This window comes from Dreissena polymorpha, chromosome 5, assembly GCF_020536995.1.
Source record: "Dreissena polymorpha isolate Duluth1 chromosome 5, UMN_Dpol_1.0, whole genome shotgun sequence".
Classification (NCBI taxonomy): Eukaryota; Metazoa; Mollusca; class Bivalvia; order Myida; family Dreissenidae; genus Dreissena; species Dreissena polymorpha.
Genome location: NC_068359.1, coordinates 103,308,806 through 103,326,523, shown reverse-complemented (window position 1 = coordinate 103,326,523; position 17,718 = coordinate 103,308,806). Strand labels below are relative to the sequence as shown.

General features: G+C 35.4%; 4 protein-coding genes across 8 annotated transcripts in view; 3 read left to right on the top strand and 1 right to left on the bottom strand.

Moving 5' to 3' along the window:
• LOC127832651 (solute carrier family 35 member E2A-like) overlaps positions 1-17,718 on the top strand; it is a 201,377-nt gene that overhangs the window by 14,203 nt on the left and 169,456 nt on the right. The window lies entirely within an intron of this gene.
• The window catches only part of LOC127832653 (solute carrier family 35 member E2B-like), a 211,531-nt gene that overhangs the window by 41,601 nt on the left and 152,212 nt on the right, over positions 1-17,718 (top strand). The gene's annotated exons all lie outside the window — the stretch shown is intronic.
• LOC127832643 (zinc finger CW-type PWWP domain protein 1-like) overlaps positions 1-17,718 on the top strand; it is a 217,689-nt gene that overhangs the window by 126,320 nt on the left and 73,651 nt on the right. The gene's annotated exons all lie outside the window — the stretch shown is intronic.
• The window catches only part of LOC127832661 (pre-mRNA-splicing factor SPF27-like), a 40,800-nt gene continuing 40,361 nt past the window's right edge, over positions 17,280-17,718 (bottom strand). The window contains exon 8 of the mRNA XM_052358274.1: positions 17,280-17,695. The gene's annotated coding sequence lies outside the window, so the exon portion shown is untranslated. The remainder of the gene's footprint in view (positions 17,696-17,718) is intronic.

Sequence of the window (17,718 nt, the reverse complement as noted above, 5' to 3'; positions counted from 1 at the left end):
AATTTGACCTTGTAGGATGACCTTGACCTTGAACTTCCACCACTCAAAATGTGCAGCTTCATGAGATACACATGCATGCCAAATATCAAGTTGCTATCTTCAATAATTAAAAAGTTATGGCCAATGTTTAAGTTTTCGGACGGACAGACACCATATATTTGACATTTGACCTTGAAGGATGACCTTCACCTTCACCTTTCACCATTCAAAATGTTCAGCTCCATGAGATACACATGCATGCCAAATATCAAGTTGCTATCTTCAATATTGAAAAAGTTATGGCCAATGTTAAAGTTTTCGGACGGACAGACGCCATAAATTTGACATTTGACCTTGAAGGATGACCTTGACCTTTCACCACTCAAAATGTGCAGCTCCATGAGATACGCATGCATGCCAAATATCAAGTTGCTATTTTCAATAGTGAAAAAGTTATGGCCAATGTTAAAGTTTTTTTTCGGACGGACGGACGGACTGACTGACATACTGACGGACAGTTCAACTGCTTTATGCCACCCTACCAGGGGCATACAAATTATAATTTTTTTTTTTTGGGGGGGGGGGGGGTATAGTGTGAGGGTGTGGTGGTCATTTATAAGAAATGGAGGGGGGGGATTCGGGGGGGGGGGGGGAATGGTTTGGGTGGAGTCTATTGTGGTATGTCAGGTAAGAGTTGTTTTGTCAAAGTATCAATCAAAGATAATCATAAATAAAGAAGTAATGGCAATTTTAGCAAAATTTAATAATTTGACCTTGAGTGTCAAGGTCATTCAAAGGTCAAGGTAAAATTCAACTTGCCAGGTACAGTACCCTCATGATAGCATGAAAGTATTTGAAGTTTGAAAGCAATAGCCTTGATACTGTAGAAGTAAAGTGGATCTCAACACAAAATGTAACCGTATATTCAAAGTAACTAAGTCAAAAAAGGGCCATAATTCCGTAAAAATGACAACTAGAGTTGTGCAACTTGTCCTTTACTGTCCCCTTATGATAGTTTATGATATGAGTGTTCCAAGTATGAAAGCAATATCTATGATACTTTAGGGGTAAAGTGGACCAAAACACAAAACTTTACAAAATTTTCAAGTATAAAGGGCCCATAATTCCGTCAAAATGCCAGTCAGAGTTACATAACTTTGCCTGCACAGTCTCCTTACGATAGTTAGTAAGTGCTGCAAGTATGAAAGCAATAGCTTTGATACTTTAGTAAAAAAGTGGACCTAAACACAAAACTTTACCAAATTTTCAATTTTCTGAGTATAATAAGGGCACATAATTCTTTCAAAATGCCAGTCAGAGTTACATAACTTTGCCTGCACAGTCCCTTATGATAGTTAGTAAGTGTTGCAAGTATGAAAGCAATAACTTTGATGCATAAGGAATAAAATGGACCTAAACTCAAAACTTTACCAAATTTTTCAATTTTCTAAGTATAAAAAGGGCACATAATTCTGTCAAAATGCAAGCCAGAGTTATCTAACTTTGCCTGCCCAGTCTCCTCATGATAGTTAGTAAGTGTACCAAGATTGAATGCAATAGCATTGATACTTTCTGAGAAAAGTGGACCTAAACGCAAAACTTAACCGGACGCTGACGCCAAGGTGATGACAATAGCTCATTCTTTTTTTAGCTCCACTGGCCAAAGGCCAGCAGGGCTTATGTCATGGTCCTGTGTCCATCGTGTGTGCGTCCGTGCGTGCGTTAACTTTTTCTTTAAACATCTTCTCCTAAACTACTGGTCCAATTCTGATGAAATTTCTCAGGAATGTTCATGTGGTGAACCTCTTTCAAATTTGTTCAAATTATGCCCCTGGGGTCAAATTTGACCCTGCCCCAGGTGGTCAAAAAATTGAAAATTTGCTTATATAAGGCCTATTTTGTGCAAACCTTAAAAATCTTCTTGTCCATAACCATTGGGCCTAGGGCTACAAAATTTAGTATGTAGTGACATCTTATAGTCCTCTACCAAATTTGTTCAAATTATGCCCCTGGGGTCAAATTTCACCCTGCCCCGGGGGGTCAAAAAATTGAAAATTTGCTTATATAAGGCCTATTTTGTGCAAACTTTAAAAATCTTATTGTCCATAACCATTGGGCCTAGGGCTACCAAATTTGCTATGTAGTGACATCTTATAGTCATCTACCAAGTTTGTTCAAATTATGCTCCTGGGGTTAAATTTGACCCTGCCCCGGGGGGTCAAAAAATTGAAAATTTGCTTATATAAGGCCTATTTTGTGCAAACATTAAAAATCTTCTTGTCCATAACCATTGGGCGTAGGGCTATCAAATCTAGTATGTAGTGACATCTTATAGTCCTCTACCAAGTTTGTTCAAATTATGCCCCTGGGGTCAAATTTGACCCTGCCCCGGGGGGTCAAAAAATTGAAAATTTGCTTATATAAGGCCTATTTTGTGCAAACTTTAAAAATCTTCTTGTCCATAACCATTGGGCCTAGGGCTACCAAATTTGCTATGTAGTGACATCTTATAGTCCTCTACCAAGTTTGTTCAAATTATGCCCCTGGGGTTAAATTTGACCCTGCCCCGGGGGGTCAAAAAATTGAAAATTTGCTTATATAAGGCCTATTTTGTGCAAACTTTAAAAATCTTCTTGTCCATAACCATTGGGCGTAGGGCTACCAAATTTAGTATGTAGTGACATCTTATAGTCCTCTACCAAGTTTGTTCAAATTATGCCCCTGGGGTCAAATTTGATCCTGCCCCGGGGGGTTAAAAAATTGAAAATTTGCTTATATAAGGCCTATTTTGTGCAAACTTTAATTTATCTTCTTGCCCATAACCATTGGGCCTAGGGCTACCAAATTTGCTATGTAGTGACATCTTATAGTCCTCTATCACGTTTGTTCAAATTATGCCCCTGGGGTCAAATTTGACCCTGCCCCGGGGGGTTAAAAAATTGAAAATTTGCTTATATAAGGCCTATTTTGTGCAAACTTTTGAAATCTTCTTGTCCATAACCATTGGGCCTAGGGCTACCAAATTTGCTATGTAGTGACATCTTATAGTCCTCTACCAAGTTTGTTCAAATAATTCCCCTGGGGTCAAATTTGACCCTGCCCCGGGGGGTTAAAAAATTGAATATTTGCTTATATAAGGCCTATTTTGTGCAAACTTTAAAAATCGTCTTGTCCATTACCATTGGTCCTAGGGCTACCAAATTTACTATGTAGTGACTTCTTATAGTCCTCTACCAAGTTTGTTCAAATTATGCCCCTGGGGTCAAATTTGACCCTGCCCCGGGGGGTCAGAAAATTGAACATTTGCTTATATAAGGCCTATTTTGTGAAAACTTGAAAAATCTAACTGTCCATAACCATTGGGCAAAGGGCAACCAAATTTGGTATGTAGTGACATCTTATAGTCCTCTACCAAGTTTGTTCAAATTATGCCCCTGGGGTCAAATTTGACCCTGCCTTGGGGGGTCAAAAAATTGCAAATTTGCTTATATAAGGCCTATTTTGTGAAAACTTTAAAAATCTTCTTGTCCATAACCATTGGGACTAGGGCTACCAAATTTTGTATGTAGTGACATCTAATAGTCCTCTACAAAGTTTGTTCAAATTATGCCCCTGGGGTCAAATTTGACCCTGCCATGGGGGGTTAAAAAAATCGAAAATTTGCTTATATAAGGCCTATTTTGTGCAAACTTTAAAAATCTTCTTGTCCATAACCGTATGGCATAGGGCTACCAAATTTGGTATGTAATGACATCTTATAGTCCTCTACCAAGTTTGTTCAAATTAAGCCCCTGGGATCAAATTTGACCGTTCCCCAGGGGTCACAAAATTGAACATATGCTTATATTGGGCCCATTTTATGCAAACTATACAAATCTTCTTGTCCATAACCATTGGGCCTATTTCTACCAAATTCGGTAGGTAGTGACATATAATAGTTCTCTACTTAGTTTGTTCAAATTATGCCCCTGGGAACAAATTTGACCTTGTCCCAGGGGTCATAAAAATGAACATATGCTTAAATAAGGCTTATTGTGTGCAATCTTTAAAAATCTTCTTGTTCTTAATTATATAGCCTAGGGCTACTAAATTTGGTATGTAGTGATGTCTAATAGTCCTCTACCAAATTTGTTCAAATTATTCCCCTGGGCTCAAATTTTACCCGGCCCCGGGGCTCACAAAACTGAACATGTGACGTTTACCAGTGGAGATTACTGCGGCCGTTTGGCTGTGACCAACAACAACATCAACATCTTGTAAACATGAGATAAAACCCTGTCATTTAGTGCCATTTAGGTCAGATGGTGACTGCTTACAAAGGCGTTGAAGTAAGAACATGTGTTATGAATGTTTTTCTTACAAATTGAAAAAAGTCGGGTTTTATTTAAATTTGTCGAAAGTGACCATATATCCGGATGAAAATATTTTGTATGACATGTTAATTTTGATGTCTTTTTTGTAGTGTTTAAACCAGTTTAATAATATATTATTGATTTTAAAAACACAACTTCCATGAACATAATTATTTCAAGAAAAGTCAATATATGATACTGCACGGTAAGCTCAAACTTTGTATCCAAGAGAAGGTTTTGAAATTAATGAAGTGCAATGTTCTTAACTATCGTATATGCTGCTTTTTAATAACTAATGATTTATTGTTCCATTTGTGAATCGTGACTCATGAATTGTGGATATGATTGTAAATTGCTCAACAATCCATATATATTTCTGACCATTTTATAATTTTCTTAATATAAGTTATGAATTGATCTTAGAAGTCAAATGTATTACTTAATTAAATACATTTATAAATATAAAGAAATAATCTTTAGATTATCATAATATTCTCAGGCCTTTTGGTCTTTGGGATGTGTGGGTTGATGAGCAATTTCTCCTTTTATCACAATGATTTCTACCCTACCTGATCATTTCCTTCATATTCCATTTTAATTTAATTGACGTCTGCAACCTCTTTCAAATTGGGAAAGTCCAAAATGTGTCGTTAGGTAAAGGGTTAAGGCATTTTGATTCCTATGGGTCTTGTGAATCTGTTTCAAATCAAATGTGTAGATTTGATCTTCAGCATCTAAAAATATGTGACATAGAAAGAACGCCAATATCTTTTGGAGAGATAAATGTACCTACGTTATAAGCAAAGGACCTGTGCAACAATTCCCGGGCTTTTAAGTCTGTTTAGTTAACACGGTAGTAACTTTTTCCATATATAAAAATGCTCATCCTTCCAACTTTAAACCCCCAGTGGGACGAGGGATAGAAAGAGAAAGTCACATGCTTGAATACATTTCAACCCATGCGCATTGCACGTTTTTTGCAAAGAAAAAACAGTGGAGCGATACAGGGCCATCATGGCCCTCTTGTTTCAAAAAATAGATGAGCTAACAAGGGACAAAATTGTCACAAAACCAGGTTTTCAGTTGAAAAAAAGTCTGGTAAAGGGAGACAATTCAAAATGTGTATTGTTAACCCCCTTCTGTAAAATTGACCTTGAATTCAATTAGAAAAAAACGTCTGATAAAGAGACAACTCAAAATCAAAATGTGCATTGTTACTGATTGTTCATAGTTACATAGTTGTTTCAAAATCAATCTATTTTTAACTGTGGCGACCTTGACCTTGGTGATATTGACGTTATTCTTTCGAGCGACACACCGTCCAATAATGGTGAACAAATGTGCCAAATTATTTTTAAATGTCACAATGAATGACATATAGTAATGGCCCAGACAAGCTCATTTATGGCATTTTTTGACCTTCAAACTCAAATTGTGACCTTGACCTTGGAGACATCAACGTGATTCTTTTGCGCGACACACCGTCTAATGATGGTGAACAAATGTGCCAAATGATTTAAAATCTCACAATGAACGACAAATTTATGGCCTGGACAAGCTCATTTATGGCTATTTTTGACCTTCAAACTCAAATTGTGACCTTGACCTTGGAGATATCAATGTAATTCTTAAGTGCGACACACCGTCTAATGGTGAACAAATTTGCCAAATGATTTTAAAATCTGACAATGAATGACAAAGTAATGGCCCGGACAAGCTCATTTATGGCCATTTTTGACCTTCAAACTCAAATTGAGACCTTGACCTTGGAGATATCGACGTTATTCTTTCGCGCGACACACCGTCTAATGATGGTGAACAAATATGCCAAATGATTTAAAATCTTAACAATGAACGACAAAGTTATGGCCCGGACAAGCTTGTTCCGCCCGCCCGCCCGCCGACATTTGCCAATATTATAACCAGTTTTTTCCTTCGGAAAACCTGTTTAAAAACTCTACAGGCAACATTAATGACTCAATCTCGATGAAACTTTTCAAGTTTGAATCTGGGTCAAATGCATCCAAAAACATGGTATTTAGGTTAAATCTTAAAAAAAACTTATAACAACTGTAAACACCACATTTATGCCTTCGTCAAACATGCTCAGAATGTTAATCTGGGCAGTATCTAGTCCTAATTTAAATGTGGGTGAGGCGCCTCCAACAACTAGTTCAAGGGCAAGGCAGTTTTCTTTATATTGGTATATAATTAGCCAATAATTGTCATAAAGGTTTGATTGAAATATTATTATTCAACAGCTACAAATAATAAATTAAGAATCTCTTTTTCAGTAATAATAGGTGACATTCGCACGTGTGGAAACAAAAAGATCAAACGGTCGCATATTGCTTTTAACCCCATAACCCGATAATCTGCCGCTAATTAATTGCAATTTGCAAACTGGCTGTCGAAATGTTTATCACATGTCTTGCTTCAGTACCTCAGAGCCTTAACCGCAGACTGGAAGTATGTATCGATTTTTACGCTGATACGTTGGTGTAATTTTGCCAATTTCCATGACCGACTTACTCGCACATGACCACTCTTATTTGGGAGATTTAAAATTTGGGATACAAAATTGCTGGCCGCTGGCCGGAGAAATGGGGTGCATTATATAGTGTTTATCGACGGTCGCGGCACAGACAAGCTGCATACATGGGTGACGGCCGATGAGGGGCGACCGGTAGTAGGGGTTTGACTGTATTAAAACACTTGAGAAGTTACATTTTGATCCAGTCATGATGAAGCTTGCTAAGAACACATGTTCATATCATAACTTGGATGAAATCTTTGTTCTGGTTGACAAACATGGCAGCCAGTGGGGTGGTCCAGTTTACCTTATATGTCTATCGTTAACCATTGTTAAAACTGTAGAAGTCTTTCTTCCCCAAACTTCATGAAACTTGCATAAAACATGATCTCTTATGATATCTGGGCCAAATTTGAAAATGGTTATGGTCAAATTTTTTAACTCTCTGTTAATCACACTTTGTCCAATCGTACTGAAACTTGCTCAAACCATTTGCTCTGATTTCTTGAAATTTGAAAATGGTTCCAGTCCACTGAAAAACAGGACTTCCAGTATCATTCAGTTTTTCTTTTGTTAATTGTGAATCCTTATGAACACTTATTTTTCTGCAAATCTTCATTGTGACATTATCTCAGAACCTTTGCTCTGCACTGATGAAATCATGTTGTTGATAAAAAAAGCAGGACTTTTAACAAATTACCAATATACCATAATATATGACAATTATTTTTAATAAAGTCACCAGAATATTAATTCTGCATTTAAAGTATAGATATAGACAATCCCAGAATCGATAATATGGGTGCCGCCATATTGGCTATTACGTAACCCGCGATTGAAAACGGTACTGAAGAATTTGACAGATTACAACGTTATCATAGTGTACACCCGCTTTATTCCAATAAACAGTACTTTATGACTTCGCACAGTAGGATTGAAAAAAGTGAAACATGAAACCACGGACTCTAGATTACAATATACACTCCGTGATGAAACCAAGTGTCGATACATGTATGTATCACATCGTAAATCAATATAATTTAAATAAAAAATATACACGATAGATTCATAAAATATGTGTCTCTGCAACAATATTCAGTAACAACACGTAATGTTTAAGGCCGAGTTGGCATTTTGAAGCATACCTTTCAGTAATGCATTTGTATACAATTTAATTATTTCTTTATGGAATAAAATTAATCAAGCATAATTGTAAAGGTAAAGAAATATCTAAAGTCTGAAGTAAACGTTGTGATTTTAGCGTAAATAGTGCCGGAGATATTAACAAAGATCTGTCAATATATAAAGATTGGAAACATCCATTCAGACCATTTTTTTTTTATAGATCTTTGATATTAATTAGATAGATTTAAGGTCGATGTAGACAATTATATTGATATCTGCCTTTGTTTCAGCATATATTATTTCTTATTAAATGTCGTACTTTCTATACTTTCCGGAGATATTCATTAAAAAAACGTTGTAAGATTAAAGACTGAGGACGACTTCTTTTATTGAATAATACATATCTTTGTTTGTCTAAACAGTTACCATTTCGCTATTAATATTTCCCTTGTAAGTGTCATTTTAAAGGTAATATACAAATCTATAGCCGAAATGAAGTTTGTGATTCTAAAATTGTTCCGTAAATCTTTATTATCGAAACTCTGTAAGATTTCAGGTAGAGAAAAAAAATTAAATTAAAATTATGTATCTAGTTTAGTCTAAAACTAAAGTGGTTTTTAGCAATCTTTTATTTTAAAAATCGCTCTCAAGCTAATACAAAAATATCTAGCCGGAAATGAATTTTGTGATTTAAATGAACAAGTAACGGAGTTATTCGCTTGCAAAACTGTGTAAGATGTCAGGATATGTCATACTTTTTTATTGAAAAAAACATATCAGCTTTTGTCTACAACTTTCTTATATTATTATTTAAAATACGTTTTACATGTTGCCTGAAATATGATTAAATTTTTATTAACATTTTAATTCACGATTGAAATGTTCAACATGATAAAAAATGAGCCTTAAATAAACTTAAATAATTCCAATTGTGTTCTCTAGATTTCCTAAACGTATGTCTTTATTAAATTTATTCCAATAAATTAAAACGGTCTAAATTTACGCTTAAAAAAATAAAAAAAACAACAAAATAAGTGATTTATTTTTCTTTAATTACGGATTATTAATAATGACAGCAACATACATCTCTTGAAACAAGAAATATCTTTAAAAAAGATATACGGCGTTGATTGTGGTCGATGTTTATGAACGATCAAAAGTTATCTATGAGATCAAAAGTAGCGGATGCCTTTTTTCTGCGCAGTTCTTAGCTACATCACAAGCAAATCAATTACGGGGTGTTGCGCCAGATTTCGTGGCTTATTTTGCTTTATGTGATATTATTACTCAGATATCTATATTTACAGAATAGAAAAACACAAGAACCATGAAAATAAATGAGTGCATATAGGTCAGCCGGCATTACTCGAATCTTATTTAATTGCATTATTATAGTATAGTGAATTATTGTGCTCATGCTTAATAAACTGGTCTAAATGGATAAATATTTCTAATTAATTTTATCAAAATTGGTCCTTAGCATGCAAATGTTGAAAACATATTAAAAATCGATGATTGACATACCACAATAATATCGCCGAATATCTTTATTTAGTATCTTTCTGATCAAAACAGACTTCAAGTGCACAAAGTTTACGAGACGGCGTTTATATAAAGATTTCTGCAACTGACCGAAAACTGACCTTGATACCTTGCGGATTGGAATGCAATGCATTAAAGTTAGGTAACAGTTCTGCTGCTGAAACGACGGCTTGTTTAAAGCTTTAAACATTTTCTTGTTTAACGGTTAATTTAGAAAACAATTTTTAATATGTTCGTCAAAGCGTATATCAGGTAACTTAACAACGATTCTTATATGATCTAAAAGTTTTGAGTGCACAAAATGCAATATCGTAGTAATTACCAAATATGAGAACACAGCCTTTAAGCTCTGGCGCTGACATTCTTCTAAATATAAAGGGACACGCACTCTGTATTGATGTCGAGAATTGAGTGTGAAACTGCTCCATCTCTCAAACCTAATTATTAGAGATAGAGCTACAATTGTTTCATGCTGAATATGCAATTAACATCGTTGCTAAACGAACTGTAGTATCCCTTACCCTACACTTCCCAAAAATAGAAAGTCGATTGGAATAACACATTAATGTTAATGTGAAATCTGTTTGTAGATTGACCGTTTTCTACTGCGAAAAGTTTCAAGCCTACGGGTCGTTTACAAAGGTCAGGCTAAGGTGAAAAGCTGGCGTATACAGCTAACGCCGAAAAAACTTGAAAAAAACATCAGCGATAAAGGCGCGAACGAATTCGCTAAATCGGAGGCGATGTTCCAAGTGTGGATTAAAAGCGTTTATGGGTTTGCCCGTGACACCACACGTCTGCACATGTGTAGATACCGAAATTAAGATAAGATATCGCGCGTCACCTTTAAATAACATGTTAAATGACAATCAAGACCTTATTCATGCCAGGGACCTACACAAATAGGTCCATGTCCATGCTGTGTTTTATTACTCTTAAACGAATGCAGATGAACCTTATTTCTACTTATTATGTCATTTATATTTAAAAAAAAATAACACGAACTATTATGTGGTTGTCAGATCGATAACAGAAACTCTTTAAATCCTCAAATATATTTGATAAAACCGTTTCGCTGCCTTGTTTTGCGTAGGGACCTATATACACACATATATATATGTCCATGTTTATTTCTTCAGTAGGTTACAATATACGAAATACTCGTTTCATGTAGGAATGTAGAGCTGTACTCTCTAAAAAAATATCATAGTTGACTCGCAGGCATGTTTTACATCTTAAACTATTGTTCGGGTTTTATCTTTCGGAGATAATGGTAGGGCATAAATAGGTGTTCACGACCGAATCCCTGAAATATGATAAACTTGGAGACTTTAGTAAAGCCTTGCACTGAAAAAGGTTACATTCCACTAAGAAACGACCGAAAAAAAAGTTGCAAAAACAGTCGATTTTGATTAGCGTCAAGTTCTTTTTTGGTTTGAACATGACATATCTTTTTTATTGCATAAATCGATTCCGCTTAGAATGGCCTTTAAGAAAAGGTATGGTTATGGGCGTCTCTATGTGCAAAATGCTGAATTTATTTTCGCTCAAAGTTGTCGCTTTTACATTGAATTATATAGGGAAACTATTTAGTATATTGTGACCTAAACCTATACACACATATATATATGTGTGTCCATGTTTATTTCTTCAGTACCGTTTTGGAGGCGCGCGAGAGTATTCAGGGGCGGGTAATCCGGAGAGGTATCGATTTCTGGGATTGTCTATAGATAAACGTTGCACAAAAAGCATTTTTGAATGTGTTTCTCACGGAAGATGATTTTTATGATTTTGATGATTATCATCATTATTCTGATGATGATTAATGCATGGCTTGTTAGGAATTTAATCAAATCTCTTCAACTGACCAATTTCAGCCACCTGCTTAGCAGCAAAATTCAATACACATCTTATAAAGTGGGAGGCATTACGCAGTGCAGTCTTCTGTTCAGGTGTACGTCCCAAAGCTTGTGTTTTGAATTCCTTTAACTACTCTATGGATAGGACTCAAACCTTCACTGTATAGTTACCTTACTGTGTGGATGATCACAAGGAAAGACATTAATGCTGCATTGATTTTTGGCAGAATTATGGCGCTTTGCTTTTCCACCCATTTACGAAAAGTAAGCCATTGTGGTCGGTTTTTGCTTCTATGGTATATGTATTCAAATTCGTGGAAAACATGGCCATCCTTTTCCTTATTTTGCTATTGGGAAACGGGCTTTTCCTTAGGGCCTTTTAGCACAGTTTTAGCAATATTTCTGATTTCAAAAAATGGTACCATTGTGCCTGAATTTTATTAAGGAATACCCCTGTACCAAAATTTCTAATTATTATGTGTGTGCTTATTTGAGCTCTTGAGCAATATAGAAATTAAACTATAGGATACATCAAAGTAAAGAAAAAACACATAATCAATTTCTAACTGTTGGTCTATGCTCCTCCTGTAAAAACGCCTGAAAAACATTGTGAATACTAGCTGTCACTTTTGTTTTGTCTTATCTTCAAAATCTGCTCACAATACTTGTCAAACAATTTCTTGGTCAAGTTAACAAGAGCACCGCATAACAGGTGCCAACGCTCACCTGCGGGTGCAGTTTTGAATAAATGAAAGCTTGTCAGATTATATTTTTTTTAGAGGTCACAGTGACCTTGACCTTTGACCTAGTGACCCCAAAATGGGTGTGGCATGTAGAACTCATCAAGGTGCATCTACATATGAAGTTTCAAAGTTGTAGGTGGAAGCACTTTGATTTAGAGCCAATGTTCAAAATGTTAACAAAATGTAAAGGTTTTAGCACGACGCCAGACGACGAGCTGGCTATGAAAATACCTCCGGGTAAAGAGGAAGGTAAGGAGCCTGATTTATTAACCAAACACAACACAATATACTCTAAACTGCTCAGTTCAAAAGGTTGTAAAGTGAGAAACCTCAAACCCTTTGGCCCTCTTGTTTTATTTTACAGGCCACTGATTTAGAAATTTAAACTGCTGGGCAGTTCAATATCTATTCATATTTTCATGGAAAACCATTTAAAAAAGTTCTCGGAATGCCACTGGTACTCACATGGTGTTCAAATCCGGGTAATTTAGGCCCCAAGGCAGATACCATATTCGCCATATTGGTGCAAAAAGGTACCATGTGCTTTCCAATTTTAATGCCACATGGTACATTTTTGCATCAAGAGGGCAATGTCTATTTCACAGCTGCATCTCTGTGGGGGTCGGTACAAACATGCTAAGTCAGTGTCACAATTATTAAATAAGAAAATACACTTCATTTAAAATCCTTAATTATAAGAAACAAGGCTAATGAACACTTGTGTTTAATAAGTTATATTAGAAACTGTTTGGCTTTTCACCTTGCTCTGATTAAGTAGCACTTGATGTGGTCTGGTAACATAGATTTAACAAGATACAAAATGCTCTTTTTGCGGGACAATATATTCAACACATTTTCATGTACCAAGTTAGTGTTTGTGTGTCGTATGAATAGATACAGTTGCGGGAAATTAAAATGGAATACATGTATATTGTGCCATAAAAAATAAAATTTTGTATCTCGTTAAATCCATGTTATCATATCACATCTAGCGTTGATATTTTGGCTATTGCTATAAGGACAACTGATATTTTTTATGGGTTAACTTTATTTTACGAAATATTTTGCGAAATATAAGTGATTTTGAGTATTTATGTTACTTGAAAGTCTAGGGCATTCAACTATTAGCTTTCTTTTGTGACAAAACTAGTCAAATTAAAATATTCATCTGACATTTTTTGTCTTCTAGGGACTTTCAATAGCTCTTACACCGAGTTTATCCCTTTAATCTTATTTTTGTTATCTCAACTCCTGTCTGAATTTTATTAGTTATAAATGTCACTAGTTAATAAAATTTACACTTATAAATAGACTCCTATATGTCAAAGTGCTTATCCAACCTTAATTTTTTAGTTGAGTCTTGAACGAAATTACAGAATCACATGTCACAATGTCTTGAGATAAATAGTTCCAAACTGAGATGGTGCGATGTAAAACAAGAGGGCCATGATGGCCCTTCATCGCTCCACTGTTTTTTCTTTGCGAAAAAAACGTGTAATGCGCATGGGTTGAAATGTACTCAAGCATGTGACTTTCTCTTTCTATCCCTCGTCCCACTGGGCGCTTAAAGTTGGAAGGATGAGCATTTTTATATATGGAAAAAGTTACTACCGTGTTAACTAAACAGACAAAAAAGCCCGGGAATTGTTGCACAGGTCCTTTGCTTATAACGTAGGTACATTTATCTCTCCAAAAGATATTAACGTAGGTACATTTATCTCTCCAAAAGATATTGTCGTTCTTTCTATTTCACATATTTTTAGATGCTGAAGATCAAATCTACCCATTTGATTTGAAACAGATTCACAAGACCCATAGGAATCAAAATTCCTTAACCCTTTACCAAACAACACATTTTGGACTTTCCCAATTTGAAAGAGGTTGCAGACGTCAATTGAATTAAAATGGAATATAAAGGAAATGATCAGGTAGGGTAGAAATAATTGTGATAAAAGGAGAAATTGCTCATCAACCCACACATCCCTAAGACCAACAAGCCTGAGAATATTATGATAATCTAAAGATTATTTCTTTATACTTATAAATGTTTTTAATTAAGTAATACATTTGACTTCTAAGATCAATTCATAACTAATATTAAGAAAATTATAAAATGGTCAGAAATATATATGGATTGTTGAGCAATTGACAATCATATCCACAATTCATGAGTCACGATTCACAAATGGAACAATGAATCATTAGTTGTAAGAAAAGGAGCATATACGATAGTTAAGAACAATGCACTTCATTAATTTCAACAACTCTTCGATACAAAGTTTGAGTTTACCGTGCAGTATCATATATTGACTTTCCTTGAAATAATTATGTTAATGGAAGCTGTGTTTTTAAAATCAATAATATATTAATAAACTGGTTTTAACACTATAAAAAAGACATGAAATTAACATGTCATCCAAAATATTTTCATCCGGATATATGGTCACTTTCGACATATTTAAATAAAACCCGACTTTTTTCAGTTTATAAGAAAAACATTCATAACACATGTTCTTACTTCAATGCCTTTGTAAGCAGTCACAATCTGACCTAAAATGGCACTCAATGACAGGGTTTTATCTCATGTTTACAAGATGTTGATGTTGTTGTTGGTCACAGCCAAACAGCCGCAGTAATATCCACTGGTAAACGTCATATGCTCAGTTTTGTGACTCCCGGGGCCGGGTCAAATTTGAGCCCAGGGGAATAATTTGAACAAATTTGGTAGAGGACTATAAGATATCACTACATACCAAATTTTGAGGCTCTTTAATTAAGAACAAGAAGATTTTTTAAGTTTGCACAAAAAAGGCCTTATTTAAGCATATGTTCATTTTTGTGACCCCTGGGGCAAGGTCAAATTTGTTCCTAGGGGCATAATTTGAACAAACTTAGTAGAGAACTATTAGATGTCACTACCTACCGAATTTGGTAGAAATAGGCCCAATGGTTATGGACATGAGGATTTTTATAGTTTGCACAAAACGGGCCCGATATAAGCATATGTTCAATTTTGTGACCCCTGGGGAACGGTCAAATTTGATCCCAGGGGCTTAATTTGAACAAATTTGGTAGAGGACTATAAGATGTCATTACATACCAAATTTGGTAGCCCTATGCCATACGGTTATGGACAAGAAGATTTTTAAAGTTTGCACAAAATAAGCCTTATATTAGCAATTATTTTTTTTTACCCCCGAGGGCAGGGTCAAATTTGACCCCAGGGGCATAATTTGAACAAACTTGGTAGAGGACTATTAGATGTCACTACATACCAAATTTGGTAGCCCTAGGCCCAATGGTTATGGACGAGAAGATTTTTAAAGTTTTCACAAAAAATGCCTTATATAAGCAAAGTTTTTATTTTTTGACCCCCCGGGGCAGGGTCAAATTCGACCCCAGGGGCATAATTTGAACAAACTTGGTAGAGGACTTAAGATGTCACTACATACCAAATTTGGTAGCCCTTGGCCCAATGGTTATGGACAAGAAGATTTTTAAAGTTTTCACAAAATATAGGCCTTATATAAGCAAATGTTCAATTTTTTTACCCCCCGGGGCAGGGTCAAATTTGACCCCAGGGGCATAATTTGAACAAACTTGATATAGGACTATAAGATGTCACTACAAAAAAAATTTGGTAGCCCTAGGCCCAATGGTTATGGACAAGAAGATTTTTTAAAGTTTGCACAAAATAGGCCTTATATAAGCAAATTTTCAATTTTTTAACCCCCCCGGGCAGGGTCAAATTTAACCCCAGGGGCATAATTTGAACAAACTTGGTAGAGAACTATAAGATGTCACTACATGGCAAATTTGGTAGCCCTAGACCCAATGGTAATGGACAAGAAGATTTTTAAAGTTTGCAGAAAATAGGCCTTACATAAGCAAATTTTCAATTTTTTAACCCCCCCCCGGGCAGGGTCAAATTTGACCCCAGGGGCATAATTTGAACAAACTTGGTAGAGGACAATAAGATGTCACTACATACCAAATTTGGTAGCCCTATGCCATACGGTTATGGACGAGAAGATTTTTAAAGTTTGCACAAATAGGCCTTATATAAGCAAATTTTCAATGTTTTGACCCCCCGGGGCAGGGTCAAATTTAACCCCAGGGGCATAATTTGAACAAACTTGGTAGAGGACTATAAGATGTCACTACATAGCAAATTTGGTAGCCCTAGGCCCAATGGTTACGGACAAGAAGATTTTTAAAGTTTGCACAAAATAGGCCTTATATAAGCAAATTTTCAATTTTTTGACCCCCCGGGGCATGGTCAAATTTGACCCCAGGGGCATAATTTGAACAAACTTGGTAGAGGACTATAAGATGTCAATACATACCAAATTTGGTAGCCCTAGGCCTAATGGTTATGGACAAGAAGATTTTTAAAGTTTGCACAATATAGGCCTTATAAAAGCAAATTTTCAATTTTTTGAATCCCCGGGGCAGGGGCATAATTTGAACAAATTTGAAAGAGGTTCAGCACAGGAACATTCCTGAGAAATTTCATCAGATTTGGACCAGTAGTTTAGGAGAAGAAGATGTTTAAAGAAAAAGTTAACGCACGCATGCACGGACGCACGCACGCACACACGACGCACACAGGACCATGACATAAGCCCCGCTGGCCTTTGGCCAGTGGAGCTAAAAAAATGGAGGCAAATAGACTAATGTGCTTTCGGTTTTGCAAGATTTAAACAATTGCCTCTTGTCCCACTATTTTTAGCATAATTGGAAAAATGTTCCAGCATCAATTTTATGCATTATCTTAAATACTTGAATACATGTAATATATAATCTTTTACATTGATAATCCATGGATTGAAGATTTAATTCAGCCAAGAGATCTGGATGCTATCTCACGGATTTCAGGTTCTAATCTGGTGGCCCAATGCTGTGCTTTTTCAATTATTTGTTTATATTTGTTAGTGCAAGGATAATAGACCAAGTTCCCACAGTCCAGATGAGATCTAATGAGTGACTTGTATGCTAAAAACAAGGATTTGGGTAATAAATCAATTTAAAATGAAGTAAACACAAGTCTTAATAAAATGTTTGTATTGCTTCGTATGCATGTTTAAGTATCATAAAAAACACTTTCATAATGGGACAAGATATATGTTCTATACAAACACAGACGTAATTTCTGAAGTTTATTTTACCATCTATGTAGACATTAAAACAGTACAAAAGATAAGAAATAATCAAATCATGTTTAGCATTATCTGTTCGTTCACTGGAAGCAGACAAGCAAGTAAGGTGACTATTACAATAATAATAATGTTGAATATTAAGGTTGTCACTAAAATCCACAGAATTTATGTGCAACACAACAACACAACAACACAACACAAATTTATCATATCCAAAAGACATTCAAAAGACATTTCATATGTACATATTGGGTTCTATGCCTATATGTCTTAACAGTCTGACATTATTATGACACTTCTTATAAAATATCTACTGATGGTCATCTTTGAAAACTTCAACTGTTGTTAATGGTGCCACATCAAAAGTGTAGACAGCGTGTACAATTGCCAGGTTCATCTTCAGCTAAATTTGAGAGCAAATAATAA